Raw genomic sequence first — 27,245 nt, 5'->3', positions numbered from 1 at the left:
GCAACCTGGATAAAAATCTAGCCAGCGCCACTGAGCATATAGTGGACGAATGTGGAATTACCGCTGTCTGTCGGACGCCCTAGTGTGAATAGCGTCTGACATGACACATATTCCACAGCACTTTACAGACATTATCATCACTCTCCCCATTGGGGCTCACAATCCACATTCCCCATCAGTATGTCTTTGGAGTGTGGGAGGAAACCAGAGAACCTGGAGGAAACCCACACAAACACGGGGAGAACATACAAACTCCTTCTGGATGTTGTCTTTGGTGGGATGCAAAGCTACCGTGCTAACCACTGAGCCACCAAGCTGCAACCTTTAAAATGGTAATGTCTTTATTTTATAATGTTCATTTTTGATAATGGCGGAGAAGAGCCTGGTGGACCTATGTAGGCTTACACAAGTTTGATCTTCCTACAGATCATTCATCCATCAAGTCGCCATAGCTCGAGATTGAGCCTAAAGTCATTAAAAAAGAAAGATCCACATATAATATATTAGACAGATAACAGCCAGTGTTTATAACCTACAACTTACGTGTGTCGAGCTTTAACAGTTCTTAACATGAAACGTTGATAGAGCATCTCTAGGGGTACTATAAACCACGTGACCTATTGATGTAATGTAATCACAACTAGATAATAATACACCAACAGGGGTCACATGTCGAAGGCCGAAGAGGGCAAACATTTAGGAATATTTTAACATTTTATGACAGCAGAAAATTAAAAAAACAATGGTGTTTCAAATCAAGCATGACCTGTAACAAGACAATGCCAGTCACGATGTGGCATGAGGAAAAAAAACCTGTCTAACATAAGCAGGATATTTATTGTGGAATATCTGCTGAAATTTTGCCAATTTTGGGGGCATTTTTTACCAAGCGACACAAGTTTCTCAAACCTGTAAATGCCTATTCAGTCTAGTTATAGAATGATATCTCTTGAGCTTGGGCTTTTTCTGGAAACTACATTTAAGTCCCAGACAGAGCTATAGTTGTAGCCTTTTTACTGTATTAACCAACTGTAGGCTTGGTAGCCACTTGTGGCTCTCAGACTCCCTGTATGAGGCTTCCCTGGTCTTATCCAGGCACTGCCAACACTAGTAACATAGTATTCTATAAATTGTCACTATTGTCAACTCAAAACCATATTATGGGCAATTACACTATAGCATAAGTGGCAACTTTCATGGTTGGCCTTCTTGTCGGTTGCTGATTTGGCTATTTTTCTATGACATCTATTTTCCAATGCCATGCAAATTTGTGCCTGTTGCTTGTTACCTACACCCTCAATCATGCATCTATCTAGATGATGGGTCTTTATATCAGGATAGAGCAACCAAGCATCACATACAAGAAACCTTCTAGAAAGCTTCCTTCAGGAAAGTTTTGGTGGAATCTGGAAGTTTCCCCTTTTTTCCTGAGACTCCCTGATATTCCAGGAAAATTGGTAAGTGTGATACTGAGTCACTTCTCACAGACAAGCAATGAATTGGGATAGTTGAGGAGTCGAGGTCACTAGCCAGGACAGTACGTCATAAAGAGAAGGAAGAGACAAAGTCATAGTCAGGTAATGGTCCAAGGTCAAAATACCAGGAGGAGAGCGGATCAGAGAAAAAGGGGTTAAATAGATGGATGGTCAGATCAAGGTCCGTTATCAGGCAGTGATAGATCAATAAGCAAAATATAATTACAGAGTAAACCAACTACACTTAGCTGAAGCTATAGCTGACAACTATTTTGGACTGTCAGCTCAATTAAACAGCTGAGCAATCAGATGAACCAGGAGCACCTGACGAGAGCTCAGCTCCTCCCAGTCTCAGATTGAATGGATGAGCTGTTAATAAAAACACAGACAGCTCAGTATGCCCCTGCACCAGACTAGACAATGGAGTTGATAAAGGTCTGTTGACCGAAACGTCACTACAGGAGGCAGAATAAAATGTAAGCTTCTATTTTTTCACCATCCATTGTGGCGCTGTCTTCTTGTTCTTTGTGGTTTTGGTACGTTATCTGGGATGGACTCCCTGGTTTTGGATGTGTGCCCCTGTGTCCGTTGAGACCTTCTGCTTACAAAGAAAAGGGTGTGGTTTTGATTTTTTTGCTGTTTTAACTCTGATGGACAATGGAGTTGTCAATCACTGCACAGACAGCTCAGCACACCCCTGCACCAGACTGGACAACTGAGCTGTCAATCACTGCACAGACAGCTCAGCACACCCCTGCTCCAGACTGGACAATTGAGCTGTCCATCACTACACAGACAGCTCAGCACACCCCTGCACCAGACTGGACAACTGAGCTGTCCATCACTACACAGACAGCTCAGCACACCCCTGCACCAGACTGGACAACTGAGCTGTCAATCACTGCACAGACAGCTCAGCACACCCCTGCACCAGACTGGACAACTGAGCTGGCAATCACTGCACAGACAGCTCAGCACACCCCTGCACCAGACTGGACAACTGAGCTGTCAATCACTGCACAGACAGCTCAGCACACCGCTGCACCAGACTGGACAACTGAGCTGTCAATCACTGCACAGACAGCTCAGCACACCCCTGCACCAGACTGGACAACTGAGCTGTCAATCGCTGCACAGACAGCTCAGCACACCCCTGCACCAGACTGGACAACTGAGCTGTCAATCGCTGCACAGACAGCTCAGCACACCCCTGCACCAGACTGGACAACTGAGCTGTCAATCGCTGCACAGACAGCTCAGCACACCCCTGCACCAGACTGGAAAACTGAGCTGTCTATCAATACACAGACAGCGCAGCATGCCCTTCACCAGACTGGAAAAAGGCGCTCTCAATCACTGCACAGACAGCTCAGCACACCCCTGCACCAGACTGGACAACTGAGCTTTCAATCACTGCACAGATAGCTCAGCATTGAGGGATGGAATCATTATAGTAAGCATATACTATAATAAGAAACATAGACATGGTCAGATCTCTAAGAGTCTTTTTCCATTTTACCACAAACTCAACACAATCTGTTGCGCTTAAAAGTGGATTTTGATCTGCACTTGCCATCCTGTCACTTCCAGTGCTTTCATCAGACTGATCTTCTACTATGACTGTTGCATGTCCAGACATTCAGTATATCAACATAACGCTCAGCTCTCTAACAGAACATGCTGGGGTAGATAACTTTTTGAACAAAACCCTCATATGTCTTGTCTCTTTTGCAAAAAATACAAAAAATGTATCTACAGTACGTGTAACTTGTCTCCTTCATTTGGCTAGCCCCGGCAGACCGTGAGATTTCTTATGTCTCCTCCAAAGCTCTTCCGAAAAAGGGGTTTCTCCCACTAAAAAACAACACTTACATAAAATTTTTAGAACTTGATAGAAGTCAAATTGACGACCTACATATGTATCTTTTTTTATTTTTTACTCCAGTAGGAAATGTTCTTCTTTACACCTTAAACAAAAAAACAAACAAATGCATCCTTATAAGTGAAGAAGTGAAGCCCGGCTACTGCGTAAACTGCTGACTCTATATTTTACTTTATGTGTTCCCCCTAGATAATTCTTTCTTAATAAAGGTAAATTAACAAGGCCTTGTGAAGCAGCGAAATCCCCACAGATAACTTTTGCCATTGTCGTTGATGTAATATTTTGAGTGAGTGATCGAGGTCTGCACATGTAATTATTGGTGAGCGCAAATAATGACTTGGTGTCTGCTTTATACAATAAAGAACCTGTGGATGGCTCTAAGTACATAGTTACACTCATTATTGGGTTACATTATATGAACCGCAGTTTTAATGATGCAGAACGTGCTCTCAGCAATTTTCGATGCTCTGTGTTTAATCTTCATTTTCTTACCAGGCATATCATAGACAATCACATCTCTTTCGCAGCTTTCAGTACGACGACATGAAACAGATCTCCCTTACTGACCATGTCCAATGTTTACGGAACGTCAATGTTTCTTGTTTAGAGGATGTGGAAAATATGTATCCAACATAATGAGCTACTTAGACCTCAGTGCTAAAGGGCATGAATACTTTTGCAACTCTTTTTTTTCCCCGGTTGATCTAGTGAATCCAGAATTAAAAAAAATGAAGCAACTTTTCAAACAATCTCTTGGTCTGTTTTTCGTATAAATGTAGAACTATATGTATCCATGTTTATAAAATACAAACAAACTCTTTGTCTTCAGGTTCTATACTTCGGGCTCTCCTTCTGAGAATTTTATTTAGCAAACCATAGGAAACAAATGGAAGGAAGTGTTGCCTGCAGGATCAGACTACAAAGAGTTTGTAGTCTGTAACCATGGAGACGCATAGAACTGTAGACAAAATGATAGGATAATTTTACCAAACCTGCTTGTTAAATAGGTATCTCCATTTCAGTTCATAATGGCAGATTGCAAAGATACCTTATCACTTAATGATTTCAAGGACCCTCGCCAATTGTGCAAATGAAAGAGCCGTAGCACAGAACCGTACACGAAAAAGAAAAATTTGCAATTTTTTTGCCATTTCGAGAAATGTGTTACATTTTCTTTTTAACAAAGAATGGGCAATCAGACATAAAATATACAAATGTACACAAATTGTACCTACGTGTAACTTTTTGCATTTCGCACTTCTTCAAAAGATCACATCTGCTTAATGGTGCACCAGTTGGATAGCCGTGATTTATGTCGTCTGTTCACAGCTGCTGATTCTTAAGACAGAAACATTAAGAAGTTTATTTTCAGAAATGCATAGACTGTACCTTGTACTAAGAAGCGGGGATAACTCACAGAGACAGAAGGAGGATGACTAGGTACAAGCTGGAAATATATGTTGGTTTCTTCCTAAAATAGGTGGATTTGAGTTCTACTATAAAAGAAATTGCACAGTGAGCAATTCAGTATTTCAAAATATATATTATTTATATTATTAGATTTATATTATTCCATTTTTCTAGATATACCTAAATCCCCGTTTGTGTTAACAGCTCCAATGCAGAGCTATGTGTGCATGGATGTAATACTCCAGAACCCAAAAGTGAAGGTACCCATTCTAGCATTTCAATGTCCAAAGTCTGTTAGAGTAAGGAGCACGACATTTGTGAAGACGGAACGCCTTTTTATAAGTTTGGCACAACTTTTGCTCCAGAACAAGAAATCTATACCAGCTGTGAAATGGTGCAGATGTCAGCTACAATCTATGCCAATATTCAGAAGTACATAAAAGTAAATGTATCCCTTGGTCTCGGTGGTAGGTACTGTACTACTGACTCTTTTTTTTATTATTTTTTAGCCTTGACCATTTTTACAAAAGTGCCAGAGCTGCTGCAAAAAGGCAAAGGATGCAAAAAACATTTTCACAAATACCACTGTATGACTTTTTGGTGCCAAAATAAATTCCACCTAAAAGGCTCTAGGTTTCTGTATTGCAAAAAATGTCGGTATTCCATGTGCCACGATATGTCTACTCTATATGGATTGTGGGAATTTTTCTCTATAGTCTTCAACTATAAGAAAATAACTTCGTAATACTGCATCTTATGGAAAATTGACAAAAAGAACTCTATGGCCGATTAATCAAGATTGGTGATTTTCTTGATAAGGGGACGTGTTGGACTCACACTCTCTAGACTCAGCCTCTTAATGAATCACGAGTGTCTGATGAGTGGCGTCCGCCTCTGTAGACCTCAAAAGAAAACTTACCCCAGTCCTTGACCGGAGTAAGAATTCTGGCATAATGAATGACACATCTTGTCAAGAATTAGATGAACTAGGGTATCACACCCCCCACACTCCACACTCCATTCCACCCCAGCCCATTTTGGCGGAGCTCAGATACACTGCCGTGAAAACACTAAAACTTGCAAAGTTTTTGCACAACTCCGAGATGCCCTGGACTCCGTAGTGTAGCTACCAGAGAGGAAAAGGGGGCAGTTGCTCTGTGCCCCTGACCTGGAGGGGCCCACTTGGGGCTGCTGCTACCCTTTACTGTATCTGTGAAGATGTCATCACAGCGCCATTCCCAGGACTTCAGAGTTCCAGTGTGATGATTGGTTGGCAACCTATATGATGGTGAAAAATTTTAAATGGCTACATTTTTTTCTTTTCTTGAAAAAATGTAAAACATTATTTCAATAAAAATTACAATTATTAAAAAAAAATTATGTGATTGAGTCATTAAGTATGGTGGCTAATAGGGGGGACATAATAACAGTAGGGGGGCTACTAATGGGGCCATAATAATAGTGTGTGTGATCTACTAAGGGGGCCCTCACATGTAGTGGGGCTTCTAAGCGGTCCCTTTTTCCTAGAGGGGGTTACAATGATGGACGAAATACAGCATAGGGGCTGCTAATGTGGAAATGTTACAGCATGTTGGCTATTAAGGGTGGACCATCGTACAGCATGGAGGCAACTAAATGGTCCATGATACATTGTTGAGGCTACAATGCACCCTTATATGGAGAAGGGACTACTGTGGGGGCCTCTTAGGCTGGGTTCACACTGCGTTTACAGCAGCCCGTTCAACACATACGTTAACGGGCTAATGTAAACGCAAGTGCGGGTATGGCAGCACGCTAGCGCAGATGGAGCATCTGCTAGCTCCATCTGCGCTAGCAGTAACGGACCCGGAAACGCTGCAGCCTGCGTCTCAGGGTCCGTCACTCAATGACAGCACATGGCTAGTGCACGCCCATTGTCAGCGTTCGCTAGCGATGCGTCCGACATTAGAGTCAATGGCGGCGCTAGCGGACTACGTTACACCGCGTTATGCCGCGGTGTAACGTAGTCCGTTTAATGGACGGGTTCAACGCAGTGTGAACCCAGCCTTACAGAGTGGTGGCTACTAAGGGAGTCATGATACAGTGTGGGGGCTAGTTAGGGGAACCATCATGCAGAGAAAAGGCTACTAATGGGTCTCCTACAGAGAGTGGGCTACTAAGGGGTCCTTCTTACAGAGTGAGGGTCACTAATGGCTATAAATTGGGACCATCATAAAGAGTGAGGGCTATTAAGGGGACCATCTTACAGAGTAGTGGCTACTCAGGTAGCCAATATACTGTGTGTACTACTTGTAGAGGCCATCATACAGTTTGGGGATAATGTGTAGGCCGTCAGACAGTATGGGGGCCATCATACAGTTTGGAGTTTACAGTGGGGCCATCGTACAGTTTGGGGACCATCAAACAGTATGAGGGCTACTAAGGGGTCATTATACAATGTGGGGGCTACAAAGTGGCCATTAAACAGTGTGGGGGCTATTAATGGGCCATTAAACAGTGTGGGGGCTACAAAGTGGCCATTAAACAGTGTGGGGGCTATTAATGGGCCATTAAACAGTGTGGGGGCTATTAATGGGCCATTATACAGTGTGGGGGCTATTAATGGGCCATTATACAGTGTGGGTGCTACTGAGGAGAATTTATAGAGTGTGGAGGTTATTGTGGGGCCATCATTCAGCATGGGGACTACGGTGTGGGCATCATATAGGTTTGGGGGCTTTATACTATCTATTGTGGAGCTGTGTGGACATCATACTGTGTATTAGTGGCTATGGGGTATGTGTATAGGGGAGTTGTGGTAACATCATACTGTATATTAGGGAGTTGTGGTGACATATTGTGTATAGAAGAGCTGCACAGGGGTAACCTCAGGGAACATTATTAATGTTAAGTGGACACTTTGTGCTATAGGTGTACTTAGGGTATTGTGACTGTCAAAGGGGCTACAGGGGGTATTATTACTTTCCAGGGGGCAACATATGAACACTGTTTTCTAGAGCGCTGGTACAGGGCATTAAAATATTATACAGGTTTGTTTTACCATCTAGAGGGAACAAAGGAGGCATTTTCCTTTGGAAGCAGCACAGTATTAGGCATTATTTTGTGGGTCACTAAGAGGAGTGCTGTTTTTGTACCACACAGTAGGTGCAGTAATAGGGACACATACGGCAGCAGCGGCTCAGCATTGGGGTATCAGCAGGATGAGGAATTTGTGCAGGTTGGGAATAGATGAAAAAATGGGAAAAGTGAACGACTCCATGAGAAAGAACGTCAGCTGTAAGTTATTATATAGAACTGTGCTGTAATCTCTCATATGTTCTGCAGGACTGGTCTCTACTATTACGGTCACCATAAGGCAGTAATATCAGTGTTGGACTTTGTACAGTGAATTATTTTCAGTGGTGGCTAGGTCAACTTCTGAGGTTCCTCTATACCCATTGTTGGGCCAGGGTCACACTTGTGAGTGTGATGCGAGAAACTTGCATCAATACCCGGCGCTACCGCCGGCACTCGGGACTGGAGTGTGCGGCTGCATAGACATACATGCAGTCCTGAGTGCTGGCGGCAGCTCCGGGTATTGATGCGCGAGTTTCTTGCATCACACTCGCAAGTGTGACCCCGGCCTTAGGGTGCGCCAGCATAGCTGTGATCAGGGTTACTTGGTTAGGGGTCCAATCAGAAGACTTGCCACCATGAGCTGAACCTCTACCTATGCATCTGCCTAAACCCCAGACCCTGGAGCTGCTATTTTGTTCATGGGGAGAGGGGAGCCCTATTAAGTCTATTTCCTTTGATACCAAGTGGCCAAAACCTGTGCAGGACTCCGCTCTACAGAGGAACGAGCTTGAGGAGTGAGCAACTGGCCCAGTGGTCATGGGCTTTCAAGAGGGAAACTAACATCAGACCCAATCTGTCCTGCCAGGCAAAATCTAGCATCACAATCAGAGCTCCATATTGATCTTTGCCATCGGACCCTCACACTTTTTATATGTCTTTAATAGGATCCACATTCCTAAGGAATGACTAAGGAAGTCATTGCCTATAGTGAATAAAGCTCCATTATGATTCTTTCATATTGTTTGCAATAACCTGTTACATATGATCCTCCGGACGGACTATTATAGTTCTAAAAACAATCATTTATAAATAATGGAAATGTGTTCCTCGGTGATAATTTGCTGAGAATTTTCCATGTGGGATAATACAATGTTTGTTAATTTTGCCATGATCGGAAAGAATTTTCATGGGAAAATCACTCGGATGGTTGTAAAAACAAATCTTTGTATTTATGCCTTTCTCAATAATAAATACATCTCAAAACATTGGTTGCATCAGGGAAACATTTTTGTGGCTCTGCGTTAAGAATGTAAGAATTCTGATTACAAGTAAACATGAGAGAGTGGGATTTCAGATATGTTTTTTATGCCAAATTTTGCTTAACTCTAATGTACATATGAAGCACATTAAGATACTCATACAAATATTTTATATTTATGCATTTTTCAATACATATATGGGTATTAATAAACATTGTATGTACCGTATATATGTACGGTATATATACAACTTACAGTGGGTACGGAAAGTATTCAGATTCCTTTACAATTTTTCACACTTTCATTCATTGCAGCCATTTGGTAAATTCAAAAAAGTTCACTTTTTTCTCATTAATGTACACTCTGCACCCCATCTTCACTAAAAAAAAACAAATGTAGAAATTTTTGCAAATTTATTAAAAGAGAAAAACTGAAATATCACATAGTCATTAGTATTGAGACCCTTTGCTCAGTATTGAGTAGAAGCCCCCGTTTTAGCTAGTACAGCCATGAGTCTTCTTGGGAATGATGCAACAAGTTTTCACACCTGGATTTGGGGATCCTCTGCCATTCTTACTTGCAGATCCTCTCCAGTTCCGTCAGGTTGGATGGTGAACGTTGGTGGACGCCATTTTCAGGTCTCTCCAGAGATACTCAATTGGGTTTAGGTCAGGGCTCCGGCTGGGCCAGTCAAGAATGGTCACAGAGTTGTTCTGAAGCCACTCCTTTGTCATTTTAGCTGTGTGCTTAGGGTCATTGTCTTGTTGGAAGGTGAACCTTCAGCCAAGTCTGAGGTCCAGAGTACTCTGGAAGAGGTTTTCATCCAGGATATCTCTGTACTTGTCCGCATTCATGTTTCCTTCAATGACAACCAGTCGTCCTGTCCCTGCAACTGAAAAACACCCCCATAGCATGATGCTGCCACCACCATGTTTCACTGTTGGGATTGTATCGGGCAGGTGATGAGCAGTGCCTGGTTTTCTCCACACATACCGCTTAGAATTATCACCAAAAAGGTCTATCCTTGTCTCATCAGACCAGAGAATCTTATTTCTCATAGTCTGGAGGTCCTTCATGTGTTTTTTTAGCAAACTCTATATGGGCTTTCACATGTCTTGCACTGAGGAGAGGCTTCCGTCTGGCCAATCTGCCATAAAGGCCCGACTGGTGGAGGGCTGCAGTGATAGTTGACTTTGTGGAACATTCTCCCATCTCCCTACTGCATCTCTGGAGCTCAGCCACAGTGATCTTGAGGTTCTTCTTTACCTCTCTCACCAAGGCTCCCACGATTGCTCAGTTTGGCTGGACAGCCAGGCCTAGGAAGACTTCTAGTGGTCCCAAACTTCTTCCGTTTAAGGATTATGGAGGCCACTGTGCTCTTAGGAACCTTGAGTACTGCAGACATTCTGTTGTAACCTTGGCAAGATCTGTGCCTTTCCACAATTCTGTCTCTGAGCTCCTTGGCCAGTGTCAGGACTCTGAACATTTTTTACCTTTTGTGCATTACTGCCCTTTTCCAAGATGGCGTCTTTGGTCTCATGTGCACTGTTTCTTCCTGCTATAAAACTCCACCCCAGCCTTCAGTCTGTGCTAGAGTATTCTGCCTTGCATCCAGCTCCTGACCTCTGATTACTCCCTGGCTATACACCTGCTCCTGTTAACCTGTGTGGTGATCCTGCTACTCTGCTCTGAGTTCCTGCTGCATGCACAAGTTTCCAGTAATCCTCCTTCATCTGCTGCTCGTGTTTACTTCCATCTGCATTTGCTGGACATGTAAGCTGTTGCTGCTTTGCAATACCCTGAGACTATTAACCAGGCCTCCCTGGTTGAGCTAAGATATGATTTGAACTGCCTAATAAACATATCTATCTGTGTCTGGACTAAGACAAGGATTTATTCGTGTCAAGTATCCTCAAGAATAACTGTGCTTCATAGACTTTCTGCTTGATTCCTCTGAAGTTTCCTATAGACTGCTAAGCTGCGTTTATTATTTGCACCAAGTGTTGTGGACTTGAGTTCCCCTCTGCACCTGTTTGAATCACCGTGTGATAATATAGACTTTACCACTTATAAAACTGTGTCCTGTAGTTGTCTTGTTCCACACAAAGAGTCTCCTGAGTTATCCCCTATAATTATTACAGCCAGTTCCTTTGACCTCATGATCCTCATTTGGTCTGACATGCACTGTGAGCTGTGACGTCTTATATAGACAGGTGTGTGCCTTTCCAAATCAAGTCCTATCAGTTTAATTACACACAGCTGGACTCCAATGAAGGAGTAGAACCGTCTCAAAGAGGATCACAAGGAAATGGACAGCATGTGACTTAAATAGGAGTGTCTGAGCAAAGGGTCTGAGATTCTGAATACTTTTGACCGTGTGATTTTTCAGTTTTTCTTTTTTAATAAATTTGCAAAAATTACTACATTTCTGGGATTTTTATTCAGTCAAGATGGGGTGCAGAGTGTACATTAATGAGAAAAAAAATGAACTTTTTTTGAATTTACCAAATGGCTGCAATGAAACAAAGAGTGAAAAATTTAAAGGGGTCTGAATATTTTCCGTACCCACTGTAAGTATGGCTCCCATCCTGGCAAACTACAGCAATTGTTGAATTAAATGGATTTCTGTTCATCTATATGAGTGCCCATACTACAATACAGTGGTTAGTGCAGGTGGCCTCAACTTTCTCTACAGCATAACAGAATGTGCCACAGTCAGTGGACTGGCCCACCAAAGAACCGGATAATCTTCCGGTGGGCCCTGGCTTCTCCTTCTCCATAGTGCAAACCTTGCAGTTGCTATGGGGCTTTAAGTGGGGAGAAAGATGGGCCCTATGAATCAAATCCTCTGGTGGGCTCAACTCTTTGATAGGTTATTTCCTCCAATTTTGAAGTTTACATCCAGCAACATTTGCCCCGTGCCACTAATGTTACTTCCAAAGGAATATCTGCAGTTTCTCGCATTGCCTTCATGCATAATAGGGATTGCCCTTTGATATAAGTTACAGGTAGCAAATGGGTTACGTACTCTGGAAATGTGAATGTTGGAAACATACTGGCAAGGTTTCCAACTATCCAGGATTTCACGTGACTCTTGGCTTTAAAGGGGATGGAGTGTGTACATACTGGGTGGGTCAGGGGCATTTCTAGGAGGAATAGATGTGGGGTTTCTGAGAGGGGCCTGGCTGGGGGTAGGACTTAATCATCTCCAAAATTGTTGGCATTTATACACTGGATGTTCTTACAAAGCACGTGCTCACTATAAGGGCTCACTCACACCACTGTATTTTCCATTTGGACCATTGTTATGCTGTGGGGCCATGCATATGTCAAGACGGTCCAAGGAAAAATCACTGCACGCCTGAGCTTGATATGATATTTGGATCACACTCGGCCATGCAAGTCAATGAGTGCATGGAAAACAGCGGACTGCACTCGGATGACATCTGATTGCAGTCCAATTTTCCAGCACTGACAGAATGGAGCAGATGGAGACCTTTTTTTTAACCATTTTCTCCTCATCAGAGAAAATTTTAACACACTGTGATCAGAGTATGATTAGCATAATAACCCTGATTTTCTCAGATGTAGAATATACGCTGGTGTGACCCTAGATTGGTTCCAACATTTAAGATTCCATTGTTAGGTAACTTGCATCACTTTGCAAATTCCTGTTTTTTTTCTAATGTAGAAATTATTTTAATATAATGACATTAGCTTATCTGATACCACTAATTATGTTGTATTTCTTGTAGAAACATTATGTATCATGTTATCTATTGTAGATTTTTAAAGGGAATGTGTCAGGATGATTATATTAATAAAACTAGCGGATTGGATAAAAGTTGCTAACCATCCTGAAATTCCCCTCCAAAAAATAAGGCATTTTGACTGTAATTATTTTACAGATCACAGTTGATGTCTTAATATCAGAATTATGGGCTGTAAACAAATATCGTGAATAATCAATGATTTATTATGGTTTTCCAATGTGTGCGTACACAATATTGTCTGTCCGTGAATTTCTGTTTAAGTTGTTCAGAAAAAATAAAAAGTCAAGTTGACAATCCTGGTATGGATATATAGGTCTTAATTAGTGATGAGCGAACGTGCTGGGATAAGGTGTTATCTGAGCATGCTTGGGTGGTAACCCAGTGTCTTCGGCGTGCTCGAAAAATACAGGCGCATCTCACAAAATTAGAATATCATCAACAAAGTTAATTTATTTCAGTTCTTCAATACACAAAGTGAAACTCATATATTATATAGAGTCATTACAAACAGAGTGATCTATTTCACATGTTTATTTCTGTTAATGTTGATGATTATGGCTTACAGCCAATGAAAACCCAAAAGTCATTATCTCAGTAAAATAGAAAACTTTATAACACCAGCTTGAAAAATTATTTTAAAATCTGAAATGTTGGCCTACTGAAAAGTATGTTCAGTAAATGCACTCAATACTTGGTCGGGGCATCTATTACTTGATGGCATGTCAATAATATTTCAGCACTTGACCACTCCACCAATGTATTCCAGGTTAAATAGCATGTGGTTCTAAAGCCACTGTGCACATTGTGTTATTCGTAGCTCACCTCTCTGACTCTTGACCAGCTGGGAATATACACTGCTCAAATAAATAAAGGGAACACTAAAATCCCACATCCTAGATATCACTGAATGGAATATTCCAGTTGCAAATCTTTATTCATTACACAGTGGAATGCTTTGAGAACAATAAAACATAAAAATGATCAATGTAAATCAAAACTAATATCCCGTGGAGGTCTGGATTTGGAATAATATTAAAAATCAAAGTGGAAAATCAAATTACAGGCTGATCCAACTTCAGTGGAAATGCTTCAAGACAAGGAAATGATGCTCAGTATTGTGTGTGGCCTCCACGTGCCTGTATGACATGCTCCTGATGAGGCGGCGGATGATCTCCTGAGGGATCTCCTCCCAGACCTGGATTTAAGCATCAATCAATTACTGGCAGTCTGTGTTGCAACATGGCATTAGTGGATGGAACGAGACATGATGTCCCAGATGTGCTTGCTTTGATTCAGATCTGGGGAACGGGTGAGCCAGTCCATAGCATCAATGCCTTCATCATGCAGGAGCTGCTGACACACTTCAGCCACATGAGGCCTAGCATTGTCATGCATCAGCAGGAACCCAGGGCCAACTGCACCAGCATATGGTCTCACAATGGGTCAAAGGATCTCATCCAGGGACCTAATGGCAGTCAGGGTACATCTGGCTTACATATGGAGGGCTGAGCAGCCCTCCAAAGAAATGCCTCCCCACACGATTACAGACCCACTGCCAAACCGATCATGCTGGAGGATGTTGCAGGCAGCAGAATGTTCTCCACAACATCTCCAGACACTGTTACATGTCTTCATTGTGAACCTGCTCCGTGAAGAGCATTGGGTGCCAATATTAAATCTGCCAATCTTGGTGTTCTATGCAAATGCCAATCGCCCTGCACAGTGTTGGGCTTTAAACACAACACCCACTTCTGGACATCAGGCCCTCATACCACCCTTATGGAGTATGTTTCTGACAGTTTGAGCAGACACATTGATGTTAGTGGCCTGTTGGAAGTCATTTTGCAGGGCTATAGGACTGCTACTGCTGTTTCTCCTTGCACAAAGGAGGAGGTAGCGGTTCTGCTGATTGGTTATTGCCCTCCTATGGTCCTCCTACCACATCTTCTGGTTTACTGGCCTGTCTTCTGGTATCTGCTCACTTGCTCTGGACACTGTGCTGACAGACACAACTATCCTTCTTGCCACAGCTTTCATTGATGTGCCATCCTGGATGTGCTGAACTACCTGATCAATTTCTGTGGGTTGTAGACACCGCCTCATGCTACTGTACAGTAACTCTAGGGTGAGAGCAATGGCAAAATGGAAAAGTGACCAAAACAACAGCCAAAAAGGATGAGAACAGAGAAATGGTCTGTGGTCACCCCCTGCAGAACCACTCCTTTATAGCGGTTGTCTTGCTAATTGCCAGTCTTTTCTACCTGTTGTCTGTTCCATTTGTACAAGGCAGGAGAAATTGATTCACAATCAGTGTCACTTCATAACGGGACAGGGTGATTTCACAGAAGTGTGATTGACTTGGAGTTACATTGTGTGGTTTAAGTGATCCCTTTATTTTTTTGAGCAGTGTATTTTTGTATCCATGTACAATACTTCTTTTTCTGATGAAACCCTCCTAGGACAAGTAGCCGGATCCTCGAATATCGAACTTTCCAAACTCTCCACACTCCATAAAATGATCTATTGTCAAAAAGCAATTTAGATTTCTTTTCATTATGTATTTTAAAAAAAAAAGACTATAGAAGATGAGCTGATCCCTTGTGTCAGGATACGACGTCTGCCATAGTCGTCTTACTGAAATGAGTTTCCCACGCAAATAATTCTGGATGGATGGATATTACATTTTAATCCAAATTTAAGCTTAATAACTGTACTCTATTTTGAGCGTGGGAAATTAATTTCAACGTGGGCAGTGTGAATATTGCTGCCTCCTCCATTGCGCGGTATTATAAAAGTAATCTGCGGTGTTAGAATTATATCGAGAGTTTAACACAGGCAGTCGGCGCCCATCACCTTCTATTATCATGTAGGATAAATGAGAATAGTGTCATCTCCATTTATAGGGATGAAAACTGTAGACACAGAAAGGATGGCACAAGTCAAGGTAAGAGCATCCCCGGGGGCCCAGGTTCTTACATATTAAGAGAGTTGGGGAACAAAAGGGTCCATGAAGTCCGGTAGTGGTCTATGGACAACAAGCTGACTGTGGAGAAGATCACTTTTTGCAAGAGGTTAAATTCACACACAGCATTCTGCATTTTATGGCAAGTTGTCCTGCGGACAGTTGTCATTGTTCAAGTCAAAAGTTACAGGTTCCAAATACTGTGATTGCTAATATCTCCACAACGAAGAGGCTAAATTGTATGTATATGATATATATTAATGTCTTATATATATATATATATATATATATATTACTCTCGGGTATGGGGAGATCTAGTTACAGATTAAATCATGACTATCATTAGTATTGAGAGAAAGTAAAAAAGTGTAATAATAGATTTAAGCAAATGTATTTAGAAAAAATATGTGATTATTGTGAGAGACTTACGAGGCTTCTGAAATATTACAGCACTTTCTTTAAGTGTGTAGAAAAAGCAGCAAGTTTTGATACTTAAAGGGATTTTCCCAAGAACAAAAGTTCATTTTAATCAATAGATCTTGGAATAACAATAACTCTCACAATTGGATGTGTTTAAAAAAAATGTTCCTGTGCCGAGATAATCTTATAAATGTGCCCCTGCTGTGTACTGTGTAATGTCTGTGTCTGACATTGCAGGAACATGGTCTGATCATACCACAGCTCCTGGGCAGGGGAGGAAGCAAAAGAGTATACAGACACTACAGCACGGGATCGCAAAAGATGCTTTCTTTGAGGTAAAACATTGCTTAAAAACAGGCACGGAAATGTTCTATCTCACAAAAAGAATCTGCTGCGATCCCCCGCTATGATGTATGATGTATGAGAGGATACCTCTCTTTTGTGTTCCCCTTTTTCCCCTCGCCCAGGAGCTGTGGTATGATCAGACCATGTCCCTGTATGATCAGACACAGACATTACACAGTACACAGCAGGGGCACATTTATAAGATTATCTCAGCACAGGAACATTTTATTTAAACACATCCAATTATGGAAATTATTATTATTCCACAATCTATTGATTAAAATTAACCTTTGTTTGTAGGAAAACCCCTTTAAATGAAAATAATAACACAGCCAAATCTTAATAATTGCCACTCATTAGACAAATGTATAGTACAGCAGAGTGGGACTGGCATATCAAAGCCTTTTCTAATAAAATTACAAGAGTTTGTTCAGGTCACTAAAAAAATGTCCAATGCTTCCTTTATTTTAAAAAAAGTCATCCATGACTAAATTATTTTTTTACTATTAGCCAAAAAGCTAACAGGTATGTAGATATGTAGTTTTTAACTACCTGCCTGTTCTATTCAGCTGGTCCATGTCAACAGAGCAGCTCTTCTTCTTTTCTGTCGACAGGTCACGACTGCTGGTGTCATGCTGATTGACCGCTGGCTCCCTGCAGTTAGGCAGCTGGGAGCCAATTGTCAGATAGCATGGCATTGGCAGTCCCGCCCCATCAGAGCAGAGAGTAGGAGAAGGTGCTGCCCTGTTGGCGTGACTTCAGCAGAAAACTGTTGAATCACCAGCAGGAGAGGTCAATGACCGCTCTTTGCTGGCAGAGCTTTTTGCTGGGCGCAACAGGCAGGTTGTCAGCAACTGCCTTCCTGTTCAATCTTAGACCCACGTTAAAAATGTAATATAGTCCTGGATAATCCTTTTAACTTTGCAAAATAGATCAAAAACTAGTGTATGAGTTCATTCTCTCTCATAGGCCTTACGCCTTAGAGAGCATTCACACAGGCAAAGCAGTGTTGATACAAACGCTTTCCACAGATTGCCCAGCACCAAAACAAACTTGTAAAGATAAATCCCGGCATTGTCCAAGTGTTAAAGAACAGACCCTGCCTACTTACACACAGATGAGCTAGCCGCAGATCGGTCAAATAAAGCAGCTATTGTCCATAGCAATCACTGATACTTGTGGTTCTCTGCACACGGCCTGTGTATTTAATCATGATCACATATGTCAGTGTGGGCTCACCTGAACAGATTACAGACCTTTCTCCCAGAGTAAGCTTCATACAGAGAAGAGGTATGGTCCTACATGTCTTGGTTTCACCTGTAGCCCAAGTTCGAGCAGCTTCCAGCACCAAACAGAAGTATACAACTCCAGACACAGTTAACAATGAGCAGGCTGCAGTTTCCACATGGTTCTCTGCAACTCTCACAAAACATACAGCTTGCCGCAGTCTCCATTCAGAGAAAGACCCTGGCACATCTCCCTCAGCTACAGCTCACATGTGGGCTGTTCACTCACCAGCAGCACATTCAACTCTGCTTCATCCAGCAGACTGACACTCCTTCATGGGACTGCCACTCCAAGAAGTTTCTTCCTGGCAAACCTTGCAGGTGTATCTATTCAAGATCCTGCAGTGCTGGGATTTAACCCTGTCCTTCCCAGCTATGCTACATATCCTCCCCCTCTGCCCAAAGCTTGGTGCTGGGCACCATATGCCAAACCACAGTGTCAGCATGGGGTCACTCTACCAAAATGGTTTATTGGCTCCCAGCTTCCGGGGAACACCATTCACACATTTCACACAGGGCTCTGCTATCTACAGCTTACCCACAGGGCTCTGCTATTTACAGCGTACCTACATGACTGTGCTGTCTACAGCTTACACACAGAGCTCTGCTATTTACAGCTTACCTACATGACTGTGCTGTCTACAGCTTATAGCTTACACACAGAGCTCTGCTAACTACAGACTATATACAATGCTCTGCAGTACTCTACTACCTACAGATTACACGCAATGGTATGCCACCTACATATCATGGACACAGACTCTGCCGCCTGAACATCACCATTTTGACTGTTCACTCACATTTGACTCTTCTTCATCCAGCAGACTGACACTCCCTTAGAAAACTGACACGCCATGAAGCTACTTCCTGGTTCTAAGCAAAACCCTACAGGGGTATCTAATCAAGCCCCTCCAGAGCTGGGATTTAACTCTGTCCTTCCCAGCTATGCTACACTAGATATTACTTGCCCACTATTGCTCCTCCAGTGTCAACAATCCGCTGCTCTCTGCCGATGTTTGTTGAAAGGGCTGCAGCTATGATGCTTCCTCTATATTGTGTGACTGCTGCTGACAGTCATTTGCTTCAATGTTCATGTCATGGTAAACCAAGCAAGACAACTAAGCCCAGTGATTGCCCGCAGTGGTTAAGTGCTCCAGACAGGTTTTCACAACTATAGCGCTGATGATTTTGCTATGTTGCAGAAAAACAGCCTTTGACACATTTTTTAAGACAACCAGACACTCCCTTTTAAATTAAATAACAAAATTGTAAGTATATAATATTTATGCCAATTTTATAGATATTTTTAATTAATTTTAATCTTTTGTTTTAGAATACAATATTTGAAGGACGGAGTAACCCATGCACCAGATGGCTGGATCTTTGCTGGCATTCATCCATAAAAATAGGGAGATATCTTTATTCTTAATGAGTATTTTCTTACATATGACTAACACATATGTGTGTGTGTGTGTGTGTATATATAGTTAGAAAATGTTCCAAACATCCCATTCTGATCCTTCCAACGGCACCTTCAAGCATAATGATGGCTTTGCAATGATAGTAAAGACTTAATTATTATCAAATGACTTCTGCCGTTGGGTCACTATTCTTGTAATTACAAGCAATTCATGCCTATGCTAATTAGGACTCCGGCACAATCTTTTTTTATGAGGAAAGAGTGGGTGGGCAGATTGAATAAATGGAGATACAATGATGCTAATGATATTTTAACTTTAATTTTCTACATAAAGACAAGAAAAAAAAAAAATCACTTTCATGCCTCTGTCGTTTCCCACCATAATTTACTTAACCGCTTTGTTGCTGGTTAAATTCACAACGCGTTTCAGGCTGGGCTATAGAATTAATAGGCAACTTGAACTAGACGTAATTGATCGGCGTCCCTGAGTTGTCCATGTGGACCACACTTCTTATACTAATGTTACATTTAGACCTTATTTGACTTGGGCGATACAGTAAAAGCCTTCACTTTGATGGTTCCCAAAACACTTCAAGTCCCGAAATGTAACTGCCTCTGAAATGAAGGCTCTAGGCTTCTGATCTGTCTGATGACTTTCTACAGGCAGGGAAAATAAACAGTTATTATTACTTGAGACCAATTAAGGCTAGGTGAACTGAGGCGCTTAGAGATGAAGCCGTATCGCAGCTACGCTCAAGGAGAAGGTGGCCGAGTCTTCCCCTCCATCCACACCTCCCACCAGTAAAAGTTTTCTAGAAAAATGACTCATTAGTGCAAAGCACCTTCTGTAATGACATTTTAAAAGGTTAAGTGCGTACAGTCATTCCTTACAAAGTGCAGCCTCTCCTTTATTCCAGAGACATTGCTTATTGCCATACTAATTGTTTGTGAGGAGAAGACGTTTAACAAGGCAGAAGCATCATGATTACCAGATTGCCTGAAGAAGTCATGTAGGTCAATAATTATTTTACACGACTCGCAGCGTCCTGATTTGACCCATTGACCTGCTGCAATTCCACCCAGCAGATAGAAATATTCGGGTTCCTTGTACTTGAGGTTAAAAGAAGCAAGGTTCAATTGATACTAACTCCCAATATTTTATGATGATCCAAAGATCAAAACAAAACCCCAATGGGCCATCTGCCTCTTCAACCTTGAAAAAGAAGAAGAAGAAAAAGAAGAGAGAACACGTTGTTGACTTTGGGAAGTGGCAATTGGACGAATTCCTTCAATAGGTCAATCCCTTAATTAATTGTTTGTCAAAATTATTACCGTCCCTTTTAATAAAAACACGGAATCCGCTTTTTATTTGTCCAGTGATGATCTCAGTAGGACAGCAAAACATTTTTTTATTTTAAAGAGGACCTGTCACCAGATCACAAGTGACCAGTTTTTGCTCTTATATTCTAATTTTTACATTTTGTTATTATTATTTTAAATCCACCATATGGTTTCAAAGCTATGAGCCTTTTTAATTGGTGCTTATTTTTATATGATCTTAACCTAAGGGGGGTGTGGCTAACACAATAATAAAGAAAAATAGCTATAGGCATGCCCCCAAAGAACTTATAGCCATGCCCCCAAATAGTCCAGCGAGCCACACCCCCTAGGAAAAGACCATAACAATTAGTACTCAGTAAAAAGGCCTATATCTCTGGAACCATATGACGTATTTAAAAAAATAAAGTTTAAAAATTAGAGGAACAGCAGAAGTAAATATTGGATATTTTTGACCTTTAGAGGGGTTCATACTGATTTAAAACAATAAAATGCTCATTCCCATGTTGATTTGATCTCCGTTAATCTCAACTTCTTGGTTCCACTGGTGAACAACAAAAATGGCAGAAAGTCCCACTCATTCAATCAGTGGTAAGTTCCATAGAAAGATGATATTACAGAGCTGTCATTTACACAATGTTCAATACCCCCATTAAAATCCAGATGTTTCTTCATCAGTGGAGTTGGAATTAGATATCGCTGGAGAGGAAGGGGATGAGCATGTGCACTGTCGCTGGGTATCTGGAACATCAGATCGCGTTTATTACAAACACAGGATCTGTCTGCCTGTGAAATCCGTTTTGGAAAAGTAATTCCAAGTAACACCCCTGAATAAGATAACTGTTTTAAAGAAGTGGTCGGCCTTAGGCCAGAGTCACAGTGCCGTATAACACGGCCGAGTGCTATGCGATAAAACATCACACAACACTCGGTCCAGTGTTACACTATGGGGCAGCTCACATCTGTAACTATTTTGTCATGCCGATTTGGCAGCATGCTGCGATTGGCAGCAAAACTCAATTGTATGGGTGCGGGTGAAACATTGGACTGCACTTGGATGTCACCCCAGTGGAGTCTGATATACGCCGAGTCAGGCCATGGAGGAGATGGAGAAATTACTTTCTCCGTCTCGTCTGCACCTCTGTTGCGATTTTCTCATGCGAGAAGGATCGGAGCACAGAACACTGACACTCGGTTCGCGATCGCAGCAGAGCTAAAGCCGAGGGTCATTAGCATATCGCATGGGATACCATGTGCTGGTGTGATTTCAGCATTAGGCTACAAGTCTGCAGTCACTCTATGTGAGTGCGGACTTGTGAATCCTCACATGTGCCGACTAGATGAGTGCAGACTCATTCAATGCAAGTTTGTTATGCAATGTGTAGCTGACATGTGGCTGGGAATATGCTAATCACATACTTGGTCACATGACACTGGTACCGGAAAACCCTTACAGTAAAGCCTACGACTGGACAACCCCTTTACTGTTCAGTAAGTAAATTGGGTGCAATGTTTGTTATCAAATAAATCCAGCCTCTGTTTGAAGACTTCCATTCAAGGAGTACTCACCACCTCTCGCGGCAGCCTGGTCCACTCAATGATCACCCTCACTGTCAAAAAGTTTTTTCTAATATCTAATCTGTATCTTCTCCCTTTCAGTTTCATTCCATTGTTTCTTGTGTTTCCATGTGCAAATGAGAATAAGGATGATCCATCTAAACTGTGACATCACTTGTCATGAATTTGATGAACCAGTCTCGCCATGCTCCTGTCCCACCCTAGCTCTGCCCATCTTGTTGGAGGAAAAAAATGGCAAAAGTCAAAAAATTTTGATGCGGCCAAATATTGCACAAAAATGTTGCAACTTTTCAAAGCTTTTTATGTCAAAATATTGACTTAAAAGCTTTGATGAATAGGGGCTATTGATAGTGATGAGCGAGTATACTCGTTGCTCGGGTGATCTCCGAGTATTTGTTAGTGCTCGGAGATTTTGTTTTCATCCCGGCAGCTGAATGATTTACAGCTATTAGCCAGCTTGATTACATGTGGGGATTCCCTAGCAACCAGGCAACCCCCACATGTACTCAGGCTGGGTAGTAGCTGTAAATCATTCAGCTGTGGCGAAGAAAACTAAATCTCCGAACACAAACAAATACTCGGAGATCACCCGAGCAACGAGTATACTCGCTCATCACTAGCTATTGTCTGTAAAGCACTGAGGAATATGTTGGTGCTAAATAATAATAATAATAGCTACCTCCAATAGGTGGCACTACTAAGACTTTTTTTTGCCCCCCCTTGGGAGAAAGCTGATTAGCGTATTCGTCCCATGAAGTACGGTATTAAAATAAGACTTCAAGCACAACTGATCTCTGGAATAAGAGCCGCCAATTCCCCCCAAATTGGTAATTCTCACATGCCCTTTCCATGAAGAAGTCCTCAAAACCGTACCCAACATTCAGGTTTCAGCCTAATCAGAGATTGAAGCTGTTCACATTTATATATAAGTTATAGCGCTGCTACTGATACAGATTACGTTGTTTTAGTCATATTTCAGAATGAAACATAGGAGCAGATTAATGGAACAAATAATCTAACAGTGTGAATATTGTGTTCCACTTGCACAAATCAACCTCGGAGGTTAGATGTTTGCACCGGCTCTGGATAAATCTATTGAATACGCTAGTAGCATGTAAATAATACATGTAATAAGCATATAAACACATAATAAACTGTGACTCTAACCCCTGTATCACTACTGCAAAGGTAAATTTTATCACCAAACTGTCACTCATAAAATTATTTATGTCACAGAGTAAGTCAAGCTTCTGTTTTCTTTTTTTTATGATGTAGTAGAGCAGAAAATCCAGTTTTATACACTAGATATTTTTGAACATATGCGAATGATAATACTGTTCCGATTTGTGTTTTATAAGGAAAATCAGCAATGTTGGATAAACAAATAATTTGCCTCTTCAAAACCACAAATAATGCAGTCACACAGTTACCTAATAATGCCGCTATACAAGGAGCAAATAATGTAATGATACTGCTACTGAATATACCAAGACCAATATTACTAATAAGAACGCTATATAAAGGCAATATAATACCGCAGCACGACAGTGAACAGTTACCTAATAATACCGCTATATGAGGAGCAAATAATGTAATGATACTATTACTGAATATACCAAGACCAATATTACTAATAATAACGCTATATAAGGGCCATATAATACCGCAGCACGACAGTGAACAGTTACCTAATAATACCGCTATATGAGGAGCAAATAATGTAATGATACTGTTACTGAATATACCAAGACCAATATTACTAATAATAACGCTACATAAGGGCCATATAATATTGCCGCATGACAGTGACTGAATAAAGACATCATACTGTCACTGAATAAAAAGCACTATATTAATACCAATAATACCACTATTCAGTGACAATGCAGTGTTCAGGGGTATACCGTTCATAGCGGCCACTATGGGGCCTGTGAGTTCCGGGTGGCAAGCATCGCTATGTATCGGGCCTCCTCTACGTCACAATTTTAGCGATATCTGTATCCTCAGGACACAGATACAATTGAATAGAATGGTGAATCAGGAGCCAAAGCTTGAGTGGGAGACTGTGGAGCCCTCATACTAAATGGGGGCATCATACGGACACGTAATACACTGTATATGTGGCCTGAAACTGTGGGCGGGGGATTCACCATGGGGGTGCCATGCTCACTGTGTGTCTGTGGGGAGGGGAGGAATTTTGGGGAGCACTATACTCTATAATGGCTACAAAATGAGCTTTGCTGGTGAGAACACTAAGGAGTTTTGACCGTATATATATATTTTTTGTTAGGGATTACTTTTGCTATGGGGCTCTATGACTTCTATGTACTGTATGCCACTGGTAGTGGTAGATATGCTTTGCTGATGGTATAAGAGATCACGCTATAGATAAATTCCAGTGATGTTCACTTTTCACATTCTTCTCCTCCAGGCCCAGACCGCAATGAACACTTCTTCAACCACAATTCATCTAATCTCTTCCGGCATATTCCCCACGTAGTGTCAATCTCTACCTAAACTCACTATCTAGTGCCCCAGAAGAAAACTGAACCCCATATGGTAATACTGGCCCTCTTTGTTTTGCGCACAGTAATGGCTACCTCTACAGGCACCATACTCGGTAATAGTGCCCCCTTTTAGGCACCACACATTAATAGTGCTGCTTTCAGTGCCTGCAAGAAAATAACAGAGCACCCATAGTGCCTCAACTAAGTAATATTCACCTCTACATGATAATGCCTCCCCTTCTGCCATCCCATAATTATGCTATTTCTTTTAACACCCCCCACACCGTTAAAGTTGCCGTATAATCCACCATTGAGAAATAATGCCTTTTTATACCCAGCATATTGTTCCCCCATGCATTAACCACGCTCCTTTTTATGCCCCCTATAAATTATGCCTCATTTTGCCCATACAGTAGTAGGGTCCCAACACAGTACAAATGTCCGTCCTTTATAGTCCCACACAGAAGTAGTGACTCTGGAGTAATAAAAAACAAGTTTAAACCCTTTTCTAATGACAAGCTGTCACTTCATGTTTGCGCCACCAGAAAGCCCGGATGTAGTGACCACCTATGCCAGGCCACTGACATACTATTGTCTTTTATGTCGAAGGACTAAATAAGTAAATCGAAGGGAAATGGCTCCCTGATCTGCATTAGTTTTCAATTACATTGGTGTCATGAGGATGCAGAAATAGGATATGAAGCATCTGACCAAAAATCTGGGGCACATGCCCCAGATAACCAGTGTAAATGATGGCAATGTTTACTAGTGGATTTATAATATATGTCCTAGTATTTATCGGTAAACCATGTCGAGGACAAAACACATATTCACCCTCAGGGCCCTACAAGTGATACTGCTATAAGGGGTCTAATATATATGAGTCGAAAAAATGCACCTCAGATTTTCTAAATGTATAAATTCTTTAAAATATGTATATGAGGCTGAAACTATGCTATTTCTCACTTTTCCATCCTTCAAAAACGCTTTCTGGACTAACCAGAAATTAGCAGATGTGACAAAATTCAAATTCGGCAAATCGAGTAGACGCTACCGGAAAATTCAATTTTCAGCCAAGTTGTACTCCGCGAATGCAATTTTCCATGTTAGGCTTTGGGAGAGATATGTGTAACATGAAACTAATAATTACCTTACCACTGTCCCGACACACCCGTAGCCCACCATCTGGTCCTCTTCTTTCCACAGTGGCGCTCTGATGTCTTCACTCTAGAACAGGACTTCTGACTGCAACCAGGCCTTGTAGGTCACATGTTGAGACATGACTAAGTTATGATGCGCCGTTACCTTGCGGCCAAAAGTCCTGTTCTAGAGGGAAGAGAGCAGTACATGACTTCGGAGAGAAGAAGCCCTAAAAAGTGGAAAGTGGACACCGGAGTCATGGTGGATGACAGGACAGGTGAGTGGTCAGGTAGTTATTATTTGTTGTTGTTTTTTTACCCTTTTGGTGACCTTCTACAGTTTAGTAATATGGTGGTCGCACAGGGCTAATTACAAAAATATGTATTCTGTAGCATATGTATTTTTGGAAAATTCAAGTAGAATTCAATTCTACTTGAATAAATTCTACTCTAGTATTAACTCAAGAAATACGTCTCTGTTCTCACTTGTGTTCTTTTCTATCCAAAGTTTCATGCCTGGTCAGAAACCTGCGGAAATGAATTCTACTTCTCTGCTATTCCAGCCAACAAAAATCTGAAAAACCTGATGGACCCATTAAATCTCAATGGAGAAAATATGTACCATAACGTATCCAAGAACCATCATTTCCATCATGGATTCTGTTAAAAAAAATTATACCAATGTTAACAATGCCTATAAATTTCAGTAATTTGCAGAAATATTAGAACTTGAATTTCTTCAACAAAGAGTACCCAGGACAAAGAAATAAGTGCAGGTGTGAATTGTGTCTGGTTTCAAAGGCTTTTGAGAAGAAATGCTTTCTAACTCATCACCAAGTTTCTCCATTCTGGGCACTAATGATTGTCACATAAGTCACCAAAGAGACCTAATAGAATCGGAATAATATTTCCATGTTCTAGAGAGTTTTATAATAAGGGTTATTCTTCAAAATCATTGTTTAGCTGCTCAGATTATGATTGTGACCCTTGGAACTCTTCAAGAAAGTTACTAACATCAGTAAATCAATTTACCAATGTCCACTTTCCCAGCAGTGGTTGTGTGTAATTCAGGAATTAATTTATATGAACGGTTCTTTTATTTTTGAAAATCGTGGTTTTTTTTTCTTTTAATATCTAAAACATGGTTCTTTCAATGACCTGTTTGTTTCTCAAAGCAGTTTTTATAGCTACAAAAGAGGTGAGAAAGGTCCTTTTCAAAGTCGGTTAATCCTCATTAGCATTACTTTATCTTCCAGGGCATGTATAATTTAAAATGCAAAAGTTATGTCTGAAGTCCTGTAGGAATTAAGCACACCCTTTTAGAGCTTCAGAGAAGAAACATTTTATTATTGAAAACTAGAGTGAAACCTACACGAAGGGGGTCAAGCCTGGAA

The 27,245-nt window shown here is 41.4% G+C and overlaps 1 long non-coding RNA gene across 1 annotated transcript in view; it reads right to left on the bottom strand.

Moving 5' to 3' along the window:
• Positions 1-3,382: 3,382 nt before the first annotated feature.
• The window catches only part of LOC143768371 (uncharacterized), a 36,309-nt gene continuing 12,446 nt past the window's right edge, over positions 3,383-27,245 (bottom strand). The window contains exons 2-4 of the long non-coding RNA XR_013213829.1: positions 4,775-4,853; positions 4,593-4,695; positions 3,383-3,442 (exon numbers count right to left, since the gene is read on the bottom strand). This is a non-coding gene — a long non-coding RNA (uncharacterized LOC143768371). The remainder of the gene's footprint in view (positions 3,443-4,592; positions 4,696-4,774; positions 4,854-27,245) is intronic.

This window comes from Ranitomeya variabilis, chromosome 4 (genome assembly GCF_051348905.1).
Source record: "Ranitomeya variabilis isolate aRanVar5 chromosome 4, aRanVar5.hap1, whole genome shotgun sequence".
NCBI classification, from domain to species: Eukaryota; Metazoa; Chordata; class Amphibia; order Anura; family Dendrobatidae; genus Ranitomeya; species Ranitomeya variabilis.
The sequence above is the reverse complement of the archived record's forward strand: the minus strand, read 5'-3'. Positions and strand labels throughout refer to the sequence as shown.